Here is a 7623-nt window from a genome sequence, read left to right on the forward strand (position 1 = left end):
GAAGTGATTATTACTTTTTAAACAAAGAGCTAGATCATATCTAAGTAGTTTGTGTCACTGTTCACCATGTTTAGTGAGGTAGGGTATTTAGTTAAGTTAATCTAACAGTTTTCAAAATGAAACTCAGATTTGATCTGGAAGTTGCCCCCAAAACTGAGCAATTTAATCCTCAATGAATTTTTGTGGAAGGAAGTTTTCTGTGAGGGCATACAATGGAAGCAGGAGACGTCGTTCATTGTTATAGGTAGCCAGTCTCTGAGTAAAACAATAGGAGCCAACACAGAAGGTTGGGAATCAACAGTGTAATCAGCCATTTTAATTTATTATGTTGAATCTGGTTAGATCACTGTGAAAAAAACATAATAGTTCAGATGCAAACAAATCATTCAAATGGCATTGCTGAATGTAGAACTAGAATGTGAAAGACCAAGTATGTGAAACATAATGGTCTACAGATTGCTGTCGACACTGCCGGACATAGGAAAATGTAACTTCCGGAAAAGGAAATGTAAGCAAGACATTGACTTTCAATTATTTCGTGAACTATGTAGAACAGAAATAACTATTATACTGTCTTATATTGCCAATTAAATGGGCACATTTCTCAGGAAATTATGTGCTTTCGTCTATTAGAGTTCATGTAGCTATACTGCATTGTGTACTCGATTATGAAAATTATACCGAAAAGAAAATGATGTTATTTCAGGGCCTTCTTGCACTAAAAAAAAGACCAACAAATTTAATAATCATGGAAATAGCCCTAAGTAATTTCTATCTTTAAGTAGATGTATGTTCATTCAGCATTTTAGTGCATATTTTTGTTTTGTTACTTGAGATACTCAGCTTTCTATTTAAGAGAAACTTGATTTGACCTTGTTATAGTAACTACATCAATCTCTACCATGTTTTTTGTGTTGTTTTGTTTTTAAGAGCGTTTTGATGATTGCTCTGTTTGTAAGTTTGGGACTTGAGTGGAAGAAAAATCAGTCAATACCATGCTCAGGCTATAATGATGTTTATTGAATACGCTGTGTGCAATGTATATATGTACTGTACGATGATGACCAATTGATGTGGTCCCAATGGGTGGAAAGCTGGGGGGGGGTACACATGATTTAAAGTCTATCCAATCAGAGGAAAACATAGCGGTTTTTTTCTGGAAATACTTGAACTCTTTTTGTTGTTAAATATGATGTAAGAAGCATGTGGTCCTTTTGCTTGCTCACAGACATAATGACATAGTAAAATTAGTTTTTTTAGGATAAACAAACTCCAAAGAAGGTAGCTTAGAGCAGCAATTTTCAACCGGTATTCTGTGGCCCATTGGTGTGCCACAAGATTTTTAAAAACATGCAAACCTGACTATTTAGTCAGGGGTGCTGACCTCTTTTCCCTTACATTGTCAAATTAAAAAATGACTATAGCCAACACAATATTAGCTGTCTGGTGTGAATAAGTAAAAATTATACCTATTTTTTTTATCAGATTGGCAAAAAATATATATTTTGGTGTGATGCAGTATTTTAGTAATGAGTTTATTTGTGCCACGAGATGATAAAGGTTGAACGTTGCTGGCTTAGAGGGACCATGCTCATAGTAGAGATGGATGAGTGTAGTGGCTGCTGTCACAAGGTCAGATCAAGTGACTCTTATGTAGATTAGTTAACCATTCTTACTGCATGCTTCAGGAAGAGTCACAATAAGAAGCACCTTTTTCTTCTTGTTTAAGTCAACAGTATGGTATTTTCATTGCTTATTACTTGCATCTTAAAACAACCAAACTAATTAAAACATTAGATGTATTTCTTTAGGATTTAGCTAGAATTTCACATGATTAAAACCACAGAAACAGTATCTATTTGAAGAAATAAATGGTTATTCACAAAAAAATATATTTTATTTTCAGATGCATTAGGCTAAGGGCATACAATATTAATAAATTAGATAGTGACACTAAAACATTTATTTATGAGATGTAACTATTACAAATGACCAATCATATTTTTGAACTATTTTCCTCATATCATAAAGTCCATAGATGATATAAAATTTATTCTTTTGATGTTTACTAAACTCACAATATTATATAGTAGATTCATGGCTCAAAAACTTTATTCTGTATTTTTATGCAATATAGCACAAAAACTTCATTAAGAAAATATATATGTGTGTTTGTATATATATAAGTTGTTAATAAGCTCATGTGATCTATAAGTTGTCACTAACAAATAGAAAAGAACAGAAAGGAGAAATATATTTTTAGATATTAAGAGACCATTACTGAAGAGAATATAGAATCAGAATATTCATGGAATTGCTCTGTGGATAAGCATTTAAGATTTGACTAAGACAGAAAAAAAATAATCCTATTAGACTTTAAGGTTTATTGTATTTCAGCCCGTTCATCTTAAAATTCTTCACTCACATGAAGTAAATCTGCAAAAAGACAAATCATCGAGGAATTAGGCTGCTTAGTTGTAAAAATATAAAATAAATTTAGCTCCTCTTACAAATCCATTTTTGGCTTGCACTTATATAAAATCCAATTTCTACTGGAAATGAAAGTCACACGAAGCAAGGAAATCAGCAGAGTTTTTATTCATTGCTTTCTCTTTGCGCACATCAGGAAATGGGTAACTGTCAACAGTATTTACATGATCGTGATTGCTAAAATTTTCTATACAGTCAAATGTACAAGTTAGGACAATAAAAATGAATATTTTAATTAATATATTTATATTCAATGATCTCTGAAGTATTTATTGGCCTCCTGCTCCCCCAAGGCATGCCTCACTTCTGCTACCTTTAATGCCTCAGAACTTTGGTGTCCTTGACCTCAGACACCACTTTGCTGCCTACAATCCCGAGGGTGGTGGTCTTTGGAATGGATGGTATGGAGTGGCTGTTCCTCCAAGGCATCACAAAGATTGAAGTCCTTCTCTTCTTCCAGCAGATGGCGGTAGGTAGTTACCTCAGCCTCCAGCTTGCCCTTGATGTTCAGCAGGGCCTCGTACTGCTGGGCCTGGTGCTGCCCCTCTGCCTGGGTTGGGGCCAGCTCTGACTCGTGTGCAGCAGGATCTCATTGAGCTGTTCCATCTGCGTGGCATAGTGTCTCCACTTCTTTCAGGCTGTTCTCAAACTGGCCTTCAGACTTCTCATTAAGTCCTGGTAGATCTCCAAAGACTGGATGTATGTCTCAGCTCCATGATGTCATTTCAGCAGCTCCTATCTCAGCAGGCTGTGAGCGACCACTGTGGTACTCTTCTCAGTCTGCTGGGACCAGTATTGATCTTCTCTCTTCTTCTGAGCCAGCTCATCATACTGGTCCTGGATTCCACCATAATCTTGCTGAGATCCTGAAATTAGGGAGCATCCAACTCCATGGTCACCCCAGAATTGGCAATCTGATTTTCTGGACCATTTACTTCCTTCATATAGTTCTTTTACATAAAGAGCAGCTCGTCCTTAAAAGTTTCAATCTCCATCTCCAGCCGCAGTCAAATGCTATTGGTATTATCAATGACCTTTTGGAGGCCATTGATGTCACTCTGCACAGACTGATGTATGACCAGTTCTTACTTGATTCTGAAGTCATAAGCAGCAAGACGAGCATTGTCCGTCTGCAGAGCGATGCGGGCACTGTCCACAGAACTTGAAAAGATCTGAATCCTCTCAGGTCCTCGATGGTTTACAGATAATGACCCCAGTCTCCCTGATCTAGGGTCTCTTATTTTCCAGGTGTTTCCTCCAGTCACTGGTTATCAGCCTCCAGGCTTCTCACTTTCCCCAGGTATGAGGACAGGTGACTGTTCAGGCATCGCATAGTCTCCTTGTTGTGGATGCCCGCTATGCCCGTCAGACATCCTGCCATCCCCGCAGGAAGGCCACTGAACCCCCAGCTGCTCTGCACACAGGTGGAGTGAGACATGGCGATCTGAGGGCTCGAGCCCCCGGGACCTTGCACAGACACTGGCTGAACTGCTAGCTGGCCGGGCCCAGTGGCACGGTGACAGCATGGCCCAGGGACCGGCAGTTTGTGGAGAGCTAGAGTGGGTGCTGAAGCTCATGTTATTCAGGGAAGAAGGCGAGAAGGTGAATCAGGTGCAAGAGGCCTAAAACTAAATATTTTAAAATAATTATTGCCAGGAGTCAGATGTTATTAAATTGATTCTGTATGAAAACAAACAACAATGTAAATATTCTAATGCCTTTCTCATTTTTGATGCTCTAGAAAGAAACAGCTAATAGGAATGCTTCTTCTGGTACACAGACTCCATGAGCTGGGTTTAGAAGTAGGAATAGGAAATACAAGGACAAATAATTATTCTCGGGGTTTTTTTGAGACTTACTGCTTATCTTCCTTTTTTATTTATTTTACCTCTTTCTTTCCTATTTTCTGTTTTCTGATAAATCCAGAAGAAAAGTTAGAGGGACAGCTTTTACATGCCTTAAAATATACTATTGCCACAGATGATCACACCCTGCCTGATATCTGGTCCTCTTCTCCTTTCCAGCATATGGGAGACTGCATTGCTCAGATCACATGCAGTTGAGAATGTCACATGGTTATTAGCCTATGTCCATCATAAAATGTGAGTATACATGATATTTATCACATTTAAGCTGAGAAAATGAAAATGCATGATTCTCTAATCTCTGCTTTCCTCTTATGTAGTGACCAAGAAGGTTGTAGTTTAACATAAAATATGCTGATGTTTTTATTACCCAAGGTTCCTGAGGGAAAGTTTGTATCAGAGTCCCACATAATTGTGGGTAGAACATATGGCATGACCAGCTACTAACTTTTGTTGCATTGTGCAACTGAGTTGGGTGGGAAAAGAAATTGTTTTGCTGGCAACCCCTATTCTTTTACACAGTTTAGTGCTTGAGACTTGTTTGGAGGTTCTAGCAGGGGAGCGCAGCTACTCATATACCCTTGACCGAAGAATGGTCCTCTCCTCTAGCGGGGAAGGTCGTCCTCTTCGACCGATCGCGCAGCTTTGGGAGGGACCCACATGGAGCGGTGAGGGAGGAAGGGGACACCTGCCTAGCCAGCCAGATCAGCCGAATCAACCCTGGCGATCAATGGTGTGACAGATGTCGCAGCCAGATCGCCCTCACATCCTACACAGTTTAGTGCTAATCGGAATAAAATATGTCTCCAACTCTACCCTTCAATTCTGGATATTGAATATGCTGTGTATCTGTTTGTGTAGAAGTCATATTATGCCATTTTGGCCCCTTTCCATGTTTTATTTTTAAGCGACATGTTGAGATGTTAATGATGACATTGAAGAAAGTCTAAGATTTTGGGGGCTTTTGCTAAAGGGAATAGACATTTACTGTGGCCACTCATTTTTGGACAGTTTGAATTTATAGGGCTATGTAGTGTCTAGAATGAGATTCCCAACTGACATTTAGAAATGTACTAATTTATTCCATGCAGGAGGAATCCATATTAAAGGTATAAGTTTGAGAGCCATCAGACTATAGGTGATAGCTATTACAGTATCGATATATAAGAGTATTTAAGAGAGCATGTAGAATAAAATTATTGTGAGTTATAAGAGATGGAAAGGAAAAAAGCATAAGGAAGAGTACTTTCTTCTTTCTGTTGCGTATTTGGGAAATGAAAGAGATTAATACTTAGAATAATACTTAGAAAAACCTGGAGATTCCTTCCCCTTTTTTTCCTTTCTGATATGTGAGTGCCTTGAATTTCAATAAGTATCTAAAGAGTAGGCAGAGAATAGAGTGAACATTGTGGTATGCCTTCATGTGTCAGGAGTGTTGGAACTCAGAACTGAGCCTCTGTCCAAAATTTGTTGTTGGCCGAAGGAAGCTTTCTTGATAAGATTAAAACCATTCCATGGGGCAGCCCATCTTCCATGACTGGTTGATGAAAGCATGCAAATTACAGCCCTTTGCTTCAGTTGAGGCAACTTTGAAGGGCCAGCCAGCTCCCGAGTTCCACTAGGATATGCGAAGGCTTCGTTGTTACTGCATTGCAGTTTAACTTCTCACACAGTTTAGTCCTGCTTGCTCCATCCCTTGTAGGCGTTGATCTACAGAGAACTCCTTAATAAGCCTCCTCAATACATGTCTCAGAGCCTAATGTCTCTTGCCTGGGCAGCTCAAACTGTGGTTATTTGTAATTAGTGAAGTAACACTGTCATTCTTTGCAGATGACATGATACTATATATAGAGAGAACCCTCAAGATTCCACCAAAACACTACTAGGACTGATGAATGAATACAGTAAAGTAGCAGGATACAAAATAAGTAACCAGAAATCAGTTGCCTTTTTATACACCAATAATAAATTATAAGAAAGAGAAACTAAAAAACAACAACAACAAACAATCACATTCACAATTACTGGAAACAACAACAACAACAACAACCTAGGAATAAATTTAACCAAGAGTGTAAAAGACCTGTACTCAGAAAACTATGAGACACTAAAGGAAGAAATTGAAGAAGATACAAATAAATGGAAGCATATATTGTATTCATAGATAGGAAGAATCAACATTATTAATTAAAATGTCCATACTCCCAAAGCAATCTATAGGTTCAATACAATTCCTATCAAGATACCAATGGTGTATTTCATAGAACTAGAAAAAATATTCCAAAAATTTATATGGAACTGCAAAGACCTTGAACAGCCACACAATCTTGAGAAAGAACCAAGTTGGAGGAATCTTGTTACCTGATAGGAAACTACTATAAAGGCCATAGTAATCAAAACTGCATGGTACTTGCATCAAAACAGACATATAGGTCAATAGAACAGAATAGAAAGCTCAGAAATAAACCCACATCTTTATAGTCAATTAATATTTGACAGAGGAGGCAAAAACATACACTGGGGTAAAAATAATCTATTCAATAAATCATGGTGGGAAAATTAGACAGGTACATGCAAAAAAATGAAACTAAGCCACCTTCTTACATCATACGCAAGAATGAACTCAAAATGGATAAAAGACTTAAATATTAGAGTCAAAACCATCAAAATCCTAGAAGAAAACAAAGGCATTAAAATCTCAAACATTCCTTATAGCAATAATATTTTCCTGATATAACTCTCAGGCAAAGGAAACAAAGGAAATAAGAAACAAACAGGACTACATCAGACTAAAAGGCTTTTGTACAGCAAAAGAAACCATAAACAAATGAATAGACATCCCACTGAATGGGAGGACATATTTACCCACACATCTGATAAGGGGTCAATATCCAGAATTTATAAAGAACTTATAAAACCTAACACCAAGAAACAAACAACAAAATAAAAAGCCAATTAAAAAATGGACAAAGGACCTGAATATACGCTTCTCCAAAGAGGACATATTGATGACCAGTTTCACATAAAAAGATGTTAACGTCACTTATCATCAGAGAAATGCAAATTAAAATTACAATGAGATATCACCTAACGTGTCAGAATGGCTCTTATATAAATCAACAAACAACAAGTGTTGACAAAGGTGTGGAGAAAAAAGGAACCTTTGTGCACGGTTGGTGGGAATGCAGAGTGGTGCAGCCGCTGTGCAAAACAGTATGGAGGTAACACAAAAAATTTAAAATGGAACTGCCTTATGATCTAGTGATTT

General features: G+C 37.7%; 1 pseudogene; it reads right to left on the reverse strand.

Annotated features, from left to right (window-relative positions):
• Nucleotides 1–2805: 2805 nt before the first annotated feature.
• LOC136319829 (keratin, type I cytoskeletal 18 pseudogene) lies at nucleotides 2806–4016 on the reverse strand (annotated as a pseudogene).
• Nucleotides 4017–7623: the final 3607 nt, after the last annotated feature.

The sequence above is a fragment of the Saccopteryx bilineata genome, chromosome 1 (genome assembly GCF_036850765.1).
Source record: "Saccopteryx bilineata isolate mSacBil1 chromosome 1, mSacBil1_pri_phased_curated, whole genome shotgun sequence".
In the NCBI taxonomy this organism is placed as follows: domain Eukaryota; kingdom Metazoa; phylum Chordata; class Mammalia; order Chiroptera; family Emballonuridae; genus Saccopteryx; species Saccopteryx bilineata.